Source organism: Rattus norvegicus, chromosome 6 (assembly GCF_021556685.1).
Source record: "Rattus norvegicus strain SHRSP/BbbUtx chromosome 6, alternate assembly SHRSP_T2T, whole genome shotgun sequence".
Classification (NCBI taxonomy): domain Eukaryota; kingdom Metazoa; phylum Chordata; class Mammalia; order Rodentia; family Muridae; genus Rattus; species Rattus norvegicus.
In genome coordinates, this window is record NC_141539.1 from 29,958,048 (window position 1) to 29,978,467 (window position 20,420).

Here is a 20,420-nt window from a genome sequence, read left to right on the forward strand (position 1 = left end):
GCTCCCGCCTCCCGGTTCCTGCCTCACCTCCCTCGATGATGACAGACTTACAAACTACAAGGTGAAATAGCCCTCTCTTCCCAAGTTGCTTTTGATCACGATGTTCGATCACAACAATAGAAACCCTAACTAAGGCACATCTTAACTAACTGGATCACCTTTTCCAGCCCCCTCAGCTCCAAGGATACAGTCACTTGGAAGGAACTGGTTTCCTTCCCATGGGACCCAGACCTTTTCCCTCTGGGAGCAGGAGCCGGCGGGAACAGTATGCTTTCTTATGGCTTGAAGACTATTCACTTACTTGCACAGGAATGTTGTACGTTAAACAAACTAGCCTGGTTCTTGCTATATTAAAGGAATCCCAAAATATTGGGGGGTGGGGGAGCTAATATAGAAATTACTTGACACCCAATACATGGAATCTTGTGACATTAACCTTAACACATAAACAGGAATAACAAAAGATTGGTGGGTGGGTGGTTGGTTGTTTTTTTGGTGGTTTGGTTGGTTGGGTTTTTTTGGTTGGCTGGTTGGTTTTTTGTTTGGTTGGTTGGTTGGTTTGGTTGGTTGGTTGGTTTTTTTGTTTGTTTGTATGGCTGGTTTGGTTGGTTGGTTTGGTTAGTTTGTTTGTTTGGTTGGTTGGTTTGGTTGGCTGGTTGGTTTTTTGTTTGGTTGGTTGGCTGGTTTGGTTGGTTGGTTTGGTTGGTTTGTTTGTTTGGTTGGTTGGTTGGCTGGTTTTATTTTGTTTCTTGTTGGGGGGGGAGGGTTAAGGGGGAGGTAGCTACTCTAGTTCTGAACTGACAAGACAAATAAACCAAACCATTCAATTCCATAGGCACAGGGGAACTGGCACGCCAAGAGACAGGCATGCCTCAAGTAGTGCTTTGGGAAGAATAATCTCACTGCAACCACACTTCTGGGACTTAGACATATTTTCTACACTCTTAATTGGTCACCAAAGTGGTGAAACAAAATTGCTTACTGTGATCCCAAGAGTCCCTTTCATTTTTTACAGACTATCAAGGACCTTAAAGATTAGAACTGGTCTGGGACGGGGAAAGAGTTCTGACAACACACACACACACACACACACACACACACACACACACACACACCCTCACAACCCAGATTAAAGTGAGGCAGGCACAGTGACCTACCTTTAATTACACACTCAGATCCAATTCCAGATCCAATGTAGAAAGATTATTCACATAAGGCACAGAATCATCTTCATGACACTTCAAGGCCAAGAAGCTACAATATCATGTAACCTGCATGAGGAACATTCCTAGTATTTTTGCATCTTAATATTTTTCCTGGTCCCACTTCTTTACCTTCTTGGAAAAGAAAAACTCTTTCATTTCACCACAAACTACACACTACACAAACTTTCATGTACTCTGAGAATGCTTCCCAGAAGCAATTTCTACATCTAAAGGGTTATGGCACCTGGAACCTTGATCAAGTTTAGAGATGTACTGAACTGAGTTGAGTAAGCATGTAGGCATTTTTTCCAAAATCTCCTAAGGCTGATGAGGTGAGAGCTGTTTTGAAAGAAATCATCCCTGATGAAGTGGGTACAACCACTTCTAATACTTTCAATAACGAACTAAATTCTCCAAACTTTCAGGTACATGGGATCCTATCTTACTCCATTAACTCAAATGGCTACTGAGTAAAAGCCTATGGTCATATCCCCAACAGCCCCTGCTTTTCCAAGGAGCCTGATCGAGCCTTGACACATCAGTAATGAGAAATATCAACCAACCAACTTCTGCAGAGAGCTCTGGGGGTGTCCAGCCCCCAGCTGAAGCAAAAAAAAATCGCTTATTTCTGTGAAACTAAGGACTGAACCCACAGCCTCACATATACCAGGAAAGTGCTGTACCACTGAGCTACACCCCAGCCTCTCCCTCAAATGTGCTTGAGCTAGGGCTCAAGAGCCACATATTGGAGTTTCTTGACTAACAAGGAGACCCAAGCTGTGTGCACATTTATAAGAATCACAGTCATTTCACCCAGTGTCCCATAGCAGTGGGTCATGCTGTTCATTTTTGTGAAATTCCAAAATATGACTAATTATTTATGTTTCATAAACACAACTTCAATGATCCTTCTTTTTGCTACCTATAAAACATCTGTTCACTTGCCACATATATGTTGCAAGTATGTAAGCCTTTGTTTTCACAAGGTTTAAAAACAAACCTAAGCAAATAAGCATGTAAAAGTAGGACCCTAGAGACTCGTTGACATGCTACAAATGAAACTGGAAAAGCAGCCCTGAACCCTACATAGCATATCAGACATGAGCCCTCAAGGAGTTCCATCACGCATCCAATAAACATTGTTTCTCATTAAGTCCTAAGCTGTGAGTCCCAGAGATAAGAGTTATGCACTTTCCCTCCTGCAGATGCTAGCCCAGGGCTAGGTTGCACCAGAAAGCACAAATAGTTATAATTAGTACTGACAAGAGCTGGTACAATGCCCAGTAGGACTTCTGGGCCCTAATAACTAGGGGCCGATGACAACCTAGGACACGTGGCTAGCTACATGTAGATTCTAAATTTTTAGTTGGTCTAGCTCGGAGTTTCTTAAAACTGTGGGCTAGGGAGGGGGCATCACACAAATATATAGAGTGACATACATACATACACACACACACACACACACACACACACACACGGCAATCTGAAATAATTCAGGTTTTCAAATACATACTGTGTCTGGGGCGTTTCAGACCATGCTTACAGTGTTGTCGTGTGACCTCACTGTAGCCTTGGCTCTCACCACACAGTGTGTGCACTCAGCACTGTGCATGTAGACATGCCATTCGGTGCCATCTGACATTTCCTGAAATAGCTGCTCCCACATGCTAGACCAGGTGTATGTCACGGGTTGCAGTGTTTTTACAAAATATTCTGCTCTTACAGAAACATAATGCTTTAATTGCAGAAAACAAAGACCTTTAATAAGTTCCCATTGTCGTTCCTCAGCATGTAAGCATCAAATTAGCATATTTTAGAATTAGATTTTGTTCCAATGTTCATTTCACTAATTGCTGTTTGTGTTCTAAATTTAAAAAAAAAAAATCACTAGCTGGGCATGGTAGTACATGCCTTTAGTCCCAGTACTTGGAAGACCGTGGCAAGCAGATCTCAATGTGTTCAAAGTCAGCCTGGTCTACATAGTGAGTTCCAGAACAGCCAGAGCTACACGGTGAGACCTTATCTATAAATAAATAAATAAATTTTTAAAAAATTTAAAAATCATTGACACTAAAGAGATAGCTCAGGCAGTCAGGCACACTGACTACCAAGTTGGGTTCCCACCAATCACATGGCAACTCCAGTGCCAGGGGATCCAACACCTTCTTCTGGACCCAGCAAGCAGCACCAGGCACATCTATTATCTGCAGGCAAAACACTCATGCACGTAAATTAAAAATAAAACATTTTTAAAACTCATAAATTAATTCTGGTTTTGGATGAGGACAGGATTTCCAACAATTTCTGAAAGGGTTCTAAGTACACATGTACGTATTTGTGTATATTTATAATACTTTCTATTTACGTTCCTATAAAACAGCACTGTCAGCACTGTAGATCAGTTATACAAAATGTTGAAGATACTCCATATCCTGTAGTACCAAATGTTCATCCAACTTACACACAAAAATTAACGAGCAAATCATCTCGTCAGCATGCAAATTCGTTTTCATCTTTAAACTGCAAAAATCTTATGTATACCTTTATTACAAGACAAATATATGATTTATTGTCAATAAATGTTTGGCTAGTATACATATTTTATATACCTGGGACTGTGTAACATTCCCTGTTTTAGCTGTCTGAATGTTCAAAGGGTCAATTTGCATGTGGCTAGCCAGAAGGACACTCCACCTATGGACATTCCCCTGACCACCACTGAAGGAAAACAGTTCTGCCTACTCTTCAGAGAACAACTTACAGATGCCTGAACTGAGAAATAAAGTCTGATGTGCCAAGCAAGCTTACAGCAGCATAATTATAAATAATTAAGAGAACAGTCAGACTAAAAGCAACCAGATGCTTAAAGGGTTTTAGCAGAGAGACAGGGAAGTTGATTCTGCCAACTCAAGCTCACGAATATATATTTGAAACCTTCGACTGTTATAAGCAAAGTAATACCACTATAATCATTGCTTTTTAAAAAGGCCTTGCTGTTGGGATTGTATCTGGGAATAGGAGTTGCGAAATAAATCTAAGGAACGGTGTGCACCATGTACTAAATCTATAAAAGAGATATAAACACTTCGGTTGTGTCAAGTCCATCTTTGAGCCCAAACAGTGGCCAACAAATGAAAGCATTACCAAAAAATGCATTATATTTATGTTTAATGAAACCAAGATGGTTTCAAACCGGCAAAAGGTAGAAAGCTTGGAATCTGGCCATTTCCAAGTCTCTTTCCCTCCAGTCTCTGCGTCCTATCTGCTCTTCTGCCACATAGTCAACTTAAACTGCAGCATACTCACTGACAAAAGTCAAAGCAACAGTCGACTGCAACTAAGTGTCTGATGAAGGTCTCCACTGAGGAACACATCTCAGAAGAATTTCAAAGGCACTCTTTTTAGGATATGATAGTGCTACAATGTATCCACAGCGTAGCCTGGAACGGGCACCAAGTTCCTCTCCCACCATAAGAGCATTCTGATACAAGTCAAAACATTGTCTCAGATCGGACTTGGAATCCCAAAGGCCTACCCAGAGTCTGGATGAAGTGAACCGCCTCACATCTATAGCTATGAACCGATTCGTCTAATCCTTGCAGTTCCGCACGGGACAGGTCTCACTCAGTCCACACCCTCCTGCAACTTCTCAATATGATTTGAAGTACGAAGGAATCTCAGAGCAGCTAGGTGAGGCAAAGGCAGTTCAGTTTTGAACCCTCACAGTCACGGGTTTCTTAAAGATCTAAGTCAGAAGGGGATGAGAGTGAGAACCTGAAGAGGCCGGCGTGTGGAAACCCACCAGGGTGCGCAGTCACGCGTGGGAGATACCCCAGGCGTCCCGGGAGCGCGGGCCTCAGCCAGGCACTCATCTCAGCCAGAGAGCGAGCGCCACAAGCACCCCTTTCCCCGCCCGCCCGGACACGTCCTAGGAGGCCTCCGAGCACCTCGGTGCGGCCCGCACCGCCAACCGCCTTGCGGCCCGGCCTCCCGGCCTCCCGGTCCCGCAGCCCCCAGCGTCCCGCCACCTGCCTGCTCCGGGTCCCTGCGGAGCGCCGGCTGCGGACGCGGGGCGCAGAGGCAAGGCGCAGGGGCGCGCTTCCCCCAGGGGTCCCGTGGCCGCCGCGGAGCCTCCAGCAGGGGAGCAGCAACCCGCCGCTTCCACGCCGCGCGCGCCGGAACCGGGCCCCACGCGGGTCGGCGCGCGCGCAGTGCAGCCGCCCGGGCTGCGCGCAGGCCTCGGCCCTCGGCCCCGCGCACGCGCCTGCGCTCGCTCGCCTCCCGCTTGCGCCCCTTTGCCCCTCAACAGCGGGAAGGTCTGCGGCTGCTGCACCTGCTGTCCCCCAGCTCATGGTGTCTTCCCGGAGCCCGGCCGAGCTGTGCACAAGTGGGGATCTGTCCAGCGCAGCACAACCAGGCTCTAAAAGAAACCTTGACTGGCCAGGACAACGATTTGGTGCTGCAGCCGGCATACCCTCCTCCTGCAAGGTCTTAGCTGACCCTATTTGACCACCCTTGCTTCCTAGCATCCTGGGCCGGAAGAGCTCCCGCCCACAGCATCTGGCGGCAGAAACCACATTTTACCCTTTTAAATAGTGTGGCCATGCATGGCCTAGGGTAAGATCCATCAGTGAATTATCTGTTTGCAGGTCCTGCTATGAAAAACCTTCTCAATTCCCAGCTTAGCAAATACAAAGAAAGTGCTTTAGCCAAGGGAAGAAATGAATAATCACAGCCCGCACTTATGTTCCTAGTTTCTGCTCCCTCCTCACCTACCTTCTAGTTCCCATCTCATCTGTCTTCCCATAACCGGAAGTAGTGAAACTGACCACTAGCAGATGTGGGCACTGGCACCCTAGTTCTTCCCCACGCTGCAGAAAGATGTTGATCTTTAATGGGGGGGGGGGAGGGCTGGGGATTTAGCTCAGTGGTAGAGCGCTTACCTAGGAAGCGCAAGGCCCTGGGTTATCGGGAAACCTGGTATGATCGACAAGTTTGTAAACTTGAGTGTCACACCACAGCCATGTTCTGCGAGGCCTCACAAACTATTACCCCGTTGGTGTTTCTTTGCTATCATGGGGTAACTAACATGTTGAGAGAACATATGAATGAATGTCCATCCGTACCTCTGCCAGCCCAGAGGTAAGTGCCCACCACACTCGTTAGAACTATTGGCTCTAGCGGCCAGGAAAACAAACACAAATACTTTCTCATTGCTTGAGTCCTCACAACATTCTCCCACCAAGTGGCTCTAGTTGGACACTCTTAAGAAGAAGGGACTTGCTAACTCTTAAGGTAGCTGTAATGACTGGTTTTGTGTGTCAACTTGACACTAGCTGGAGTTAACGCAGAAAAGGAGCCACAGTTGTGGAAATGCCTTCAGGAGACCCAGCTGTAAGGCATTTTCTCAACTAGTGGTAAAGGTGGGAGGACCCAGCCCATTGTCGGTGGTGCGGTCCCTGGACTGCTGGTCTTGGGTTCTATAAGAAAGCAAGCTGAGCAAGCCAGGGGAAGCAAGTCAGTAACTAACATCCCTCCATGGCCTCTGCATCAGCTCCTGCTTTCTGACCTGCTTGAGTTCCAGTCCTGACTTCCTTTGGTGATGAACAGCAATGTGGAAGTGTAAGCTGAATCAACCCTTTCCTCCCCAACTTGCTTCTTGGTCATGATGTTTGTGCAGGAATAGGAACCCTGACTAAGACAGTAGCTTAGACTAAACTTTTGCGAAACATCCTTCCTTGGGAGCCAAAATCCAGGGTTGTTTCTGCCGTGGAACTCAAAGAACATCTGAGTCCAGTTCAAGACAGAACGGTGAGCATTCTGTCCCTCAGACTGCCCGACTATAGCATGGTTGCAACCCTACTCACCAGTCTGTTGAAGGACTCCTCGGGCTGCATCCTGGCTTGTCTTGAGCCCTCTTAAATGTGATGCTCGGAACGAAACGGTGACCTGGCGAGTCCCAAGGAGAGCCTGCCACCTCCACCTACCTCTTATGCTTCTACTAACTCAACCCAAGATATCCAAATAGTTGTTTGAGGCAGTCAGACCACAATGGAGAACTGGGTGGGGCATGGGGCCAACTAAAACTCAGGGTGCTTATGCAGTATTAAATTCCACCATCCCACACCCCTGGACAGCTGTCAAGTTCTCTTTCCCTGCAGACTCTGTCTTCATGCACTCTTGAGGATGGTAATGCAACACAGATGCTTATCCCTCCCTTGGAGGACTCCACCCCACCCCCCTTTCCCTGTTTTTATCACACCCAATTCTTGCCTAACCCACCCACCTTCTCAGCTGGCTAAAAGAGAAAGCAATTTGCCTTTAGTTGGTTCTAAGTACCTTTAAATGAATCCTGTTGCCACTGAAACACAGAAACTCATAAAGATCTGTTGTAACAGGAACTGCTGGTGACATTTCCGAGCTACACAGTCTACTTTTCATGCTTTCATTAAAAGCATCCATTAAGATACCACTATTAGTAGGTGACAGGGTGTGGCAGCTGAGTTGGTCTAAGTGGTTCTAAGCTATAATGAAGATCTCTGTTAGAACCAGCCAGACTACTGCCTCTTCTTGCTACACCCAACATACACGGCACACAGGCAAATTCCAAGGACAACAAGTCACCAGGGAGGCTCTCTTAGTTGCCTTTATTCCAAAACCTGAAACCACTCCTCCGCCATCAGGAACACACACCCTTATTGCAGTGCTGTTCCCTGGCACACACACACACACACACACACACACACACACACACACACACACATCACAACACATCACACAAATTTTGCAGCTAGGACTTGTCAATTATTAACAAGGAAATGGGACAATTATATGGGGCCAAAATTCGGAGCTTGAACTAGCCATTGGGATGGCTAGGCACTTGGGATATGACCCATCACAGGTGCTGAGCAGAATGTCACAATGAAACAAAGTGCCAAGAGGGATGGCATCCATCAGTGGGTCAGTACCATGGAGAGAAGAGGCATGGCCAACTGTCCACTATACACAACACTACCCGTAATAATATCTTGTCTTCACCACAAATGAAGTGGAACGAAGACTGACGCTAAGTATGATCTGAAAGTCTCTCAGGACCTTGATTGGCATCGCCCACATAAAATATCCTTGTAGCCACTGGCCCCAGAGATGCCTGAAAGATGAGCAGGGGTCACTCAGAAATTCAGACATTGCTCTTCCTCACTCCACACATTGGGCAAGGGCATCATTCGGAGAGAAGGAGGAGATTCACTTTCCCAAAGTGAATGCATGAGATACAGTCTTCTGGGAGAGCCAGACGTATGGGACCTCAACCAGCAGGGATGCTTACAGTGCTTAGCCGAACTCGCAAAGTCTTCTTCTCTCCTGTATTCACTGGCGATGTGACTCTCTGCCTGGAACACCCAAAAGAAATCAGCACATCATTAGAAGGATTCGTTTAGCAAGGCTGCCACATACAAGATCAGTTTATAAAACCCGTTAGTCAACATCAGCAGCCAATAAGCGAGGAGAGGGTGAGACATTTTGCACACTCACAGCATCTGGAGATTGACTTAACAACTTTTCAGAACTTTATGGAGAAGCTCTTAAAACTCTATTGAAGGACATAAAAAAAAAAAACTGAACAGATGAAGAAATATGCCATGGACAGGGTGGCTTTGCACTGTAAAAATGTCAAGCTGTTCACTAGATTCAATGTTTCCTTATAACTAAAATTTTAAGGTGCTCAATAAACATAAAATATGTAAGGACAAATATAACTTTAAATAGGGCAAATTTCTAAAAGCAAGAACAAAAGGAGACTTGCTATACTAGAGATTAAGTCTTTACTATATCATATTAAAAGTAATTGGATGCTGCTCTAGGAATAAACAGAAAAAATGACCTAGAAAGTAGGGCTCTGAAAGACAGCCCTGGGTAAGCATGTCCTTGGTGTACATAAAAGTGGTACCACAAGCAGATGATAAAATAAGTGTGAATTATATATAGGACAGTGTTGGTCAAACAGGCTTATTTAATAATGGAAACAAAAAAGAAAAGCATGTGCCAAATACATAGAGTAATTCTGCATGAACACACAAAGGGAAAAGAAAGTGTGGGAGATGCTGTGAATCTGCTGTAAGAATTCCTAATACAAAACTAAAGCTCTCAGGGGGAACGAGTGGGCCAGACATGCTGGAGGGTCTGGGGCCAATGACAAAGATGGTGGAGAAAATGCTATAGAACAACCTCATGTGTTCTTAGCAGGAACCAGGACTAACAAAGAAAAATTACAAAATTCTTCCACCCAGTAGCCATAGGTGAACACCTCCAGCAAAAATGAAGTAGAGAGACAGCTTGGCAGTTAAGAGTGCATCCTGCTCTTGCAGAAGACCTGAGTTTAGTCCCTGTACCCAAGAAAGACCAGCTTACAGCCGCCTGTAACTCTGGCTCTATCAGATCCAATGCCCTCTGCTGGCCTCAGTGGGTACTACACCACGCGTCTACCCAAATACAGATACACACTTTTAAAAAAGAAAAATGTAAGGTATGATGATAAATTGAAAGAAGCTATGTGAAATATACAAGCATAACTAGGAATTAAGACCTAAAACAAAATCAGTCAAAAAAACTATTAGAAAACTGAAGAAAGGGTAGCAGTAGACAGTTTGTGGGGATATATCTTGGTTCCCTCCCTTGTTGCTGTGATAAAACACTTTAAGAAACACAACTTTAAGAGGGAAAGGAGTTATTTTAGTTCACAATTCAAAGACTCACCACCCCAGGGAAGTCAAAGCAACAGAGCTTGAAGTGGCTGGTCACATCACATCCACAGTCAGGAAGCAGAGAGAGATGAATGCTGGTGCTCAGCTCACTTTATTTTAGAATCTACTGCCTGGGGAATGGCTCCGCCCACAGTAGGTAGGTTCTCCAGCATCAATTAACATAATTAAGATAGGCATCCTGTAGACATGCCCAGAGGCCTATCCAACCAATTCTAGATGCTATGGGATAGAAAAGTAACATAGCTACTTTCTGTCAACTTGACACATGTTAGAATCATCAGGGGTGGGGGCAGGGGAAGGGGCTGAGCTGAGAAAATGCCTCCCAAGATTGGGTTATAGGCAAGCCTGGAGAACACTTTTTTAAAGTTGGTGATTCATGTGGGAGGGGCCCAGACCATCGTGGTCATGGTCAGTTTGACCCCTCTGCTGGTGGTCCTGGGTTCTATAAGAAAGCAGGCTGAGCAAATGAGGAGGAGCCAGGCAGTAAGCAGCATCCCTCCATGGCTCCTGCATCAGCTCCAGCCTCCTGGTTCCTGCCCTGCTTGAGTTCCTGCCCTCACTCTCTGCTGATGATGAGCTGTGATATGGAACTGTGAGTGAAATTAACCCTTTCCTCCCCGAGCTACTTTTTCATCCTGGTGTCATCCCTAAGACACACAGGCTATCCAGACTGTCCAAAGGAAAGCCCAGAATGGTGAGCAAGCAGTGAGATGGGTGAGAGATAAAAACAATCACAAGATGTCCAGGAAACGGATGGACTTAGAGTGTACAAAATTAAGCAAAGTCACCCTGTCTCAGAAAAGAAAAAAAAAAAAACCCACATGTTCTCTCTCACACATGTGCGGGTTCTAGCCTACAATGTATGCATGTATGTGTGCAAACAAATGTCCTGTGGGCATAGTATATGTAAAAACAAGAGTGCCCAAGAAAGGGTAAGATCAGGCCATGAGGGAGGACCAGATGCAGTTGTGAAAGGTGATACAAAACTAATTGTTTTTCTAGTTTTAACTCATGTGCTTTTTCAATGTATGTTATATGTGTGTATGTATGTATGTGTGTCTGTGTGTGTGTTAGATATGTGCCTAAAAATATAATTGAAAGTTAAAGTATAAAAGTGATGTATATATAGACTTCTCTCTATCAGAAGCAAAGAAGTCAAAGATAATCCCAAGTGTTGGCAAGGATATGGAATCCTCCTGCACTACCTATGGGTATTTAACGTGAAAAACAGACTCTGTAGCATAGTCTAGCAGCACTGAGTGTAGTCAAGATGCTATGGCTCAGCAAGTGCTCCTATGTATACTTCAGAGAAGCCCTACCATAGTCCCCAAGCACTTCTCCATGGGGTTTCCAGGAAGCCAGTCTTTCACCGGGTGATCGCATCTAATCCATGCCTTTATATTATCTCACTTCCTAACCCCAAGCACATATTTTATCTGTGCTATATACAGAGAGATACAGATATGATAGGTACATATAGATGATATAGATATATTCAAATGTGTCCCCGTCATCTACCCTGTGATATGTCCGATATACCGTGTACAAAATGTAACCCTTTCCCGCGACCTTGCCCATGGAGACACTATATTTTTCACTTTGCTCACCGGGGTCATCCTATTTGGACTCCCCAAATGAAAAGCCCAATCTCATATTTCAAAACCTTTATGTCATCGTTTATTGAAGAAACTCACCAGTGCCATCAGCCTACAGCTGCTGAGACCCCAGACAGACCTTCCTACTGCCTCTCCTTGGCTTGCCCTTCTCTGACCACCTCCCCTCTCAAGGCTGCACATGGAGACCAGTGTTAAAATAGACACTTCCATCCATCAGACGACCACTTTCAAAGGCCAAGCTTGTAAGCCTACATAAGGAAAGGCAGGGACCAAGGGAATGTTTCACAGCATTAGGGTCAGAAGGTCAGAACTACCGCTGTGGCTCAAGGGCCTTTGTTTTCAGGGTCTGAAGAGATAGATGGCTCAGTCAAAAGGCCACCTTCCACACAAATATGGGGGGCCTGAGCTCAAATCCCCTGCCCCACATATAAAGCTGGCTGTGACAGCATAGGCCTATAACTCCAGCACTGGGGCAGAGACAGGGAAATTCCTGAGTTCCCTGGCCTACCATCCTTGTTAAAATCAGTGAGTTCCAGGTTCTTCGAGAGACCCAGTTTCAAAACAAAAGGTGGAGAGTGACCTCTGACCTCCGGGCTCACCCTCATGCATGCATGCATGCACATACACACACACACACACACACACACACACACACATACACGCACACACACACAAATACAGGAATGCACACATACATAGGCACAAGAACTACATTTTTTCACACCAGTTACTTAAATTTCGAGTGACCAAGATACCTCTAGAAACATCTCTGGCACACATAATAGCATCAAGCTACTTTCCAAGAATTTTAGTTCAGTGACCCCCCTTTCCTACCATTGAAACTGACATTGACAAAACCTCTTTGCATAGCCATCATTTTACAGAAAAGGCAAAGCTCTAAGAAATATTATCAAGAGAACATAAACGTGCCATCCAACAAACTCATATATGGGAACTTCTAGAGAACAAAGAACTCATTCCTACAAACCAGCAAAAGAACTCAGAGAAACTGCCAGAGACCAGAACAATTCAGAGCCCTATTCAGAGCCTACAGTGCAGATCTCGTTTGGATTCAAACAAATACATATTAAAAAGAAATTTTCAAGCCAGGCATGTGCCTCATGTCTATAATCCTAGCACCAGGGAAGAGGAGAATTTCTATGAGTCTCAAGCCACCCTGGGCTACGTAGTGAGTTCCATATCAACCTGCACTACAGTGTGAGAGGCCCTTCTAAAGGCAAAAAGGTAGGAAACACGAGGACCGTGAGAGGAAATGTAACCCAAAGTGGATGTTAAATTATATAAAAAATGTTTATTAATTCTGCCATCTATGATCACGACATTGCAGTTACATTTTTATTTAAAAAATCTTTATCTATTAAACAGTCATGGGGATAGGATAAAGTGTCTCCTGCCTGAGGTTGCTTTGAGGTGTTTCACTAGCAGTAAATGTATGGAAGGGAGGAGAGGTCAACAGTACTGATAAATAGTAATAATTAATGATGAATGATGACTGAGTGCACCCTCCTGCCTTCTTTTGCATGAAGTCAGAAATTCTTCTATACTAAAAATGTTTTGCTTTGTTTTTTTGTTTTGTTTCCCAGGAGCTCTAAGAGGGCAGGGATTTCATTGGGCTTCTGTCACTGCTCTGTCACAAATACCCAAGCAGTCTCTGGAATAGAACAAATTCGGCAAACATGAGCTGATGGAAGGGACCAGGTTCTTCACCCCGGTCAAGGCAGATTATACCATCCAAGGCAGTGCTTCTCAACTCTCTTTATGGCGCGACTCTTCCTCGTGTGGTGACCCCAACCATAACATTATTTTTGATGCTACTTGGTAACTGTAATTTTGCTACTGTTATGATTGTAATGTAACTATGTTACAGGCAGGATATCTGATATGCAACCCCTGTGAAAGGGTCATTCAGCACCAAAGGGGCCACAACCCACAGATTGAGAACCGATTCAGGGCCTTTAGAAGCCTAATGCTTGCCTTCCTTTCACGTGCATGCTTGACAGTGCAAGGGCAAAGCTGCCTTTGCGTCAGTTGCTTCCAAACCAGTGCAGTTTCACCCTGGGTCGTGATAAACCGTCATGGCTTTAGTAACATTGTGGTTAGGAGTTGAGAGACTATCAGCACAGGCCCCTCCCCTACTGGGGCTGCATAGGGTTTGCACCTGTCAACAAGCATCCGCTGAGTGAGTCACCTAACCAGAGAAAGCCATTGACAGACCAACGCGCTGGTTCTGAATCACAAGAAAGTCTCCTTTGTGACAAAAACAGCATTGAGAATGAATGGTTCTGGTGTCGCTCATCTAGGCATATCTGAGATTGCAGGTCATGGTCCGGAGAAAAAGAAATGTACTCTGCTTTTTTAGACTCATGTGGAGGTCAACACATTCAACAACATTCTTATAGTCGTGGTTTTAAAAGTCCACTAAATATAGCATGCATTATCTTTTTTATAATCAAGATAATCAGAGCCTTCAGGCCCTGAATAGCATTTACAAAAGCCACCAAATTATACCTGGGTCCAGCAAATTACTAGAAATGTGTTTAGGGCCTTCTACTCTGAGGTCAGCGTGGACACTGTGACCACGTATAACTTAGGTCACTCTGGTTTTCCAGTAGAGAAAGACTGCCGTGACCATAGGCCATCGTGGGCAGCCTGAACAGAACCTGAGGATCATTTCTCACCAGCTCTGCAATCCCCACCATTCTTTTACCATTTTTTTTTTTTGGTTCTTTTTTTTGGTTCTTTTTTTCGGAGCTGGGGACCGAACCCAGGGCCTTGTGCTTCCTAGGCAATCCCCACCATTCTTAACATCCCTGAACCTCAGCGTGCTCCTTTGTGGACTAAGTGGTCCCTGCCTCCTGGTGCGGTTCATCAGGCTTGCCTCAAAGTTATGTTTGCCAATGTGTGATCATCCAAAGATAAGCCGTGGACAGGAAAGCTAGGCACCTACTAAAGAAACGGGCTGGCTCTCACGGTTTTCTGAGGAGAGGCTTTCCACGCTGTAGACTGATGTGGTCAGGAAAGGCTTCAGACAGAGGCATCCTAAGCTCATAAGGAGCATGACAAGATGCTGTTAGGCGAATGAGGAGCTCGCCATCCTGGGGCTTTGTATATGCTGTGTGTTGGTGTCTTTGTGAGCCTTGGGCCTTCATGCATTAAATATCATTCAGGTCTCAATCCTTTAGTTGGAGAAGTAGGACTTCGATCCTTCAGTATAGAGTAGGGCTTGAAACTCATGATCCCTTTCACCTCCACATTCCATTAGACAACCCATGTTTCAAACCTGGACCACCTTGATCTGGGGGTTAAACTTTTTTCTCAGATTTATTTTTTATTTTATGTATGCGAGCGCTTTGTCTGCGTGTGTGTATCTGCACTGTGTGTGTGCAGAGGTCAGAATACATCAGATCCCCTGGAACTGGAGTTATAGATGATTGTGAACCACCATGTGGGTACTAGGAACTTTAATTCCTAGTGGGAACTAGAAATTCTGGTCCCCTCCAAAACAGCAAGTGCTCTTAACCTCTGAGGTGCCCCACGCCCCCAGCTCCTGGAGATTGAATTCTGTAAACATGGTGCTTTGCGAAAGAAAGCTTGAAGACAGAAAAACGTTCAAAATGGATTTAAGTTACACAAGAGTCCTAGTCTATTCTGGCTGCTTTCAGAGACTGATACAGACTGAAGGTTTATACACTAGAGATTTATCTCAGGCCTGGAGGCTGGCAAGCCAAAGATAGGGTACCAGTAGATTCTGAGTCTTGCAAGAACCTTCTTCCTACTTTATTGGCAAGCATCTTCCTTATTGCACCCTTATCTGATGGGAATGGAAGTGAGAGTTCCTACGAATGCACTAAATGCTAAAGTCATCACCGCTAAGAACTCTCACCTGGAGATTAGACTTTTAACACCAAAAATTTGAGGGGAATCCCAACACTAAAGCCAGAACAGTCGAGCTGGAGCAAACCTAACAGTGAGAAACTATGAGATGAACTAGAACGATAAGTTAGCGCTAGACTAGCCTTGAATGTCACATTAACAGCCTGAGACACTGTCCCCGAAGGTCAGGGAAAAGCTACCTCGAGTTTCCAGTGATGGAAAGTTGGGGTCTTTGTCAGTTCTGTCCTGTCCTTCTCTCAGCCCCCTGTACCTGTTACACACTATAAAGAAAAGGCAACAATTGTTACAATCACCCCCAAAATCTAAGCATTTTGAAGTAAAATTTAGCAACGGGAAATAAAGTTGCCTTGAGATCCCAGGGCTTTGCTAGCTCGGACTTTTAAGAATAAACGGATTTTACAAATGATTTCTGCCCAGACGGCTTACTTTTCATACATATAGTGTATCATCAGTGACAGCATTCATCCCAAATCAAGTCTCGATAAGCTATCCTGATGGCCTAGGTGGTTAGATCTCTGTTGTTCTGTTTCCCATCATCTCCTTAACCACTTGGCAGTGTAACAAGAATGCTCGCATTACCATCTTAATCACCGGCCATTATATAATGATATACTAGTATATAATCCTCAAGAAAGCACCCGTTGGATGAAAGCACAGTAATAATAAAGAAGGAACAGCTGTGCCACTCTCCAGAGTGATATTCTATTCATCAACATGCTAAGGGGCTTGCTGCCCCCACTAAGTACCCAGCTCCATGCGGTACCCACGTTTACGCTTCTCCAGCATCACCGTAACCCAGACTTTCCAGCAGGCAACCTCTCAAGTTCAGCTTATCAATGAGATGCCACACACATGCTAGGAACTCGTATTTTCACCAGTCAGAGGTGCTGTTCCTAGCAGGAATGGTGGTGCATCTTTGCAAGCTGTATCCAGTGACATTGTGCAAACCAGTATGGCTCTGCTATGAGGTCGGCAGCCAAGCTCGGGCAAATGGCCACCACTAAGCACACTGATCTGACGAATCCTCAGTCCAGAAACCCAAAGGGGCCCCAGAATAAAATGCAAAAGACCCAGAAAAGCCAATACAATATTTAGGAAAAAAAAATAAACTTGAAGAACTGACACAGATCAGCTTGAACTTTCAGTATAAAACTACAGTAATTGTGATAATATGGAATAGGAAAATTAGACAGGTCAAACAATTTCTCAGAAGCACACGTACACCAGCATAACCACCGTGTCTTTGGCAAAGGAGTAAAGGCGAGTCAATGTCGAGAAAATGATAGTTCCTCATCACACCTTTCACAAAAGTTGGTTATCAATTGAGCATGGAAATAAAATCAAAGCCATATAATTTCCAGAGGACACCAGAGAAAATCTAGGTGACAGCAGACTCAATGATAATTTTTTAGACACAATATCAAAGGCACAGGCCATCACACACACACACACACACACACACACACACACACACACCACACCACACCACACCACAAATAATTAAGTAAAATTTAAAGGCTATGTTAAGACAATGAAAAACACAAACCAAAAGAAAACCTTTGCAAAGTATTTATCTGATGTCACCCAAAATAACTCTTTAAACTCAACGGTAAGAAAATTCAAATTCAATAAGCAGAAGATCAGAACAGACACCTCACTGAAGAAGAAACGTGAATGGCCAATCAGGATACGAGCAGTCACTAAGTCATTAGGGAACGGAAACGTGAATGGCCAATCAGGATACGAGCAGTCACTAAGTCATTAGGGAACGGAAAACAGGAGAGGCCACTGTGCATCTGTTAGAAGGGCTAAAATTCCAAGCGCTAACAGAGGCTGATGGAGATGGAACTCAGAAATCTCTCATTCATTACTTGAGGAGGCAGCCAAATGGTACTCACACTTCACAGTATGGACTGGCAGTCTCTTAGGGTCTGACACTATGGGCCAGTAGCCATGCTCCTAGGCATTTGCCCAAGTAATTTAAAAATATATTCACGTAGACACACACACACAGACACACACACACACACACATACACACACACACAGACACACACACACACATACATACACACACACACACATACATACACACACACACACACACACACACACACACACACACACACACACACACCCTAAAACCAAGTATTGGAGCAACTAAGGCATCCTCTGCCTTCAGTAGGTGAGTGGATAAACTGTGGGAAAACACAATATTTAGCAGCAGTGATCGACTATTGCGCCACAAACAGATGAGAGGGAGTTGATTTAAGTGAATATCAAAGAGAAATGTCAAATGACTATATTGCATGTCTTCAGCTATATGGCACCTCGTCAGCGTGGGCAGTAGTGAGGTAACTGGCATCCTGGAACAGGTGAATATGGTAAACATGCATGCTCAGTGGTTATCGGGACTAGGGAAGAGAGGTTGGGTGGTGAGTGGGGCGCCAGGGATCTGAGGAACAAGAACACTATCCCGATACTGGAATGGTGAAGACCTTATGCATTTGTTAAAACACCAGATGACTTACAGCATGATGGGCTAATCGTAAATGACGGGCCCTCTTTAATAACAATGTATCGATCGATAATTTCAACGATTACGAAAAGGAAGAATAGGCTGCAGGAATTCCAACACTCTGCCCAGGTTTGGAGCACCTCCTCACTTCCTGTCGTGTATTTAAAAAAAAAAAAAAAAAGGCGTATTTCTTTGACGTACGTCTACATGGCCAGGCGGCATGTGCATTCAATAAGGATGGCCCATGTTCATTTGCCTGAGATTGCCCTGCGTGCTCTGCCGTGGTTGGGGCTATCCACCTCTGCCTTGACAGAAATGAGTTCCACGGGAGGTCTGAGTAGACACGTTTATTTATTTTTTTTTTAATACGACTTACCCAAATCATGTGACTGTCTTCTCAATGTCAAAAATGTTCAGTTCCTCATCAGCCTTCCTCAGCAGAGTACGAATTGCCTAGCGTGTTAGCTGGGGTTGTGTGGAAACGGGTGTTTTCATAATGGGCTCCCTCAGGCCCTAGGGAGATTCCGGTTCCAGAAAGCCACGGTGGTACCGGCAGCAAGCTTTGGCTTGGCTCCCTCCGGTGGAGTCCCTTTTAAGCGCCCCAGCAAGCCAGGTCACCACAGGCAACAAATACATAACAATGGCATGCTGAGGTGCTGTGGAAACAAGATTTAAAGGGCCAGGCACTAATTATGACCCTTAACCTAACACTTAGCCTAAGTGGCAGTAAGACAGGGGAAGGACCCAAGAAACCCCCTACAAGCCCTTCCTTTCACCACAGGGAGGAAGCTCCCATGCTTTAACAGACTCTTTCAAAATGACTGTCAAGTTACTGAAGAGATCAACCAACCCCAAATTCGGGCCTCCCTCCACATCAGCTTTTCTGAATATCTGGAACTTCTTCCAGTGTGTGTGTTCATGAGACAGCTTCATAGAATCCCCTACATGGAGTTCAGGCTGCAGGCTGAGTGCTTGAGTTACACTGGGCTATGTGTGACTGCTATTAGGACCCACCTTTCGAAAACAGAATTTGCCCAAATTGTCATATCACCCAAACCTAAGCTACAGGGGTTCCTTCAATTAATGAGAGACAAAGGGGACTGGAGAGATGGCTCCGTGGTTAAGAGCACTCACTGCTCTTCCAGAGGTCCTGAGTTCAAATCCCAGCGACCAGCAACCACGTGGTGGCTCACAAACCATCTGTAATGAAATCTGATGCCCTCTTCTGGTGTGTCTGGAGACAGCTACGCTGTACGTTTAGATATTAAATAAATAAACCTTTAAAAGAACAGAGAGAGACAAAGGGCACCGCAGTATTTCAAGGCTGCACCCTCTGTTGTGCTCTGAGGAACAGAGCAGGGAAATGGACATCACCGACTCTCTGTTGAGTTTCTTTCCAGCAAACAGAGGGGCCACACTCAGAATGACATCACTCCCATGCCAGGCCCAAGTTGTGTCAAGTCTCTGGAAAGATAGTCTGACTTTCAGATGGAAATCACCTGTAGTGGCATTTCCTGTAGTGGCATTTCCTAGTGTAGGCACTATAATGGTAAACCTGACACACCACACAGTCCACGGCTCTGCACACTTAACTGTAAGCCTTTTTGACCCACCTGTCACTGTGTGGTATCTGGAAGGATACCACTCACCAAGTCCCCCCACCGGAAGAAACATCTTCCAGTTGTCAGGATGATTTGCCGATTTCTAAACTAAGGTGTTCAGCTAATGAAAAACAGAACATTGGAAAATTAAGGCATCGTCCCTCAGTCTGGCATATCCAGGTGAGGGAAGGCTTCAAGCTTCTGGAACTTTCTGCAAATGGCTAGAAGCTGGAGGGATCACAATTTCCATTGAAATAATGTCGCTGGCTATAATAGATCAGAGGCTCAATAGGGCAAGCTGCCCCGAGCTTCCCTCTTTCTATCCAAAGGTGACTTCTCAGCTATTGTGAACTCAATAAAAGTGCTCACCTTAGCAGTGACTATGGCTTGCCTTAAACAGAACAACTGCACTTTAGTATCCAGAACTTTCTATTCACCATCAACACAACCTGAGCATTTCCTAGAGCAGGCAAATCAAGTAAAAAAGAAAGAAAAAGAAAAAGGAAAAAAAAGACAAGCCTTCTTATATGGGGCTTCAGACTTGTCTATAAAAGAAAACCATTCCCTTCAATCCACAGGTATTATACACCTCCCCCTAATCCACGCAGGTAGCAAAGGGTTGTTCTACAACTGTCCCTGAAGCATCAGCCAAAAACACCACAGAAGGGGTTGGGGATTTAGCTCAGTGGTAGAGCGCTGGGTTCGGTCCCCAGCTCCGGAAAAAAAAAACAAAAAAACAAAAAAACAACAACAACAACAAAAAAAAAAACCACAGAAGATGGCACAGTAGTCAGAGGAGAGTTT

General features: G+C 44.8%; 1 protein-coding gene across 18 annotated transcripts in view; it reads right to left on the minus strand.

Moving 5' to 3' along the window:
* Positions 1 to 18,623, minus strand: part of Clip4 (CAP-GLY domain containing linker protein family, member 4) — a 100,119-nt gene extending 81,496 nt beyond the window's left edge. For 7 of the 18 annotated variants that reach the window (NR_190422.1, NR_190425.1, NR_190423.1 and 4 more), the window contains exons 1-2: positions 18,392 to 18,623; positions 8,533 to 8,596 (exon numbers count right to left, since the gene is read on the minus strand). The gene's annotated coding sequence lies outside the window, so the exon portion shown is untranslated. 18 annotated transcript variants of the gene reach the window in all.
* Between the last annotated feature and the right edge of the window lie 1,797 nt (positions 18,624 to 20,420).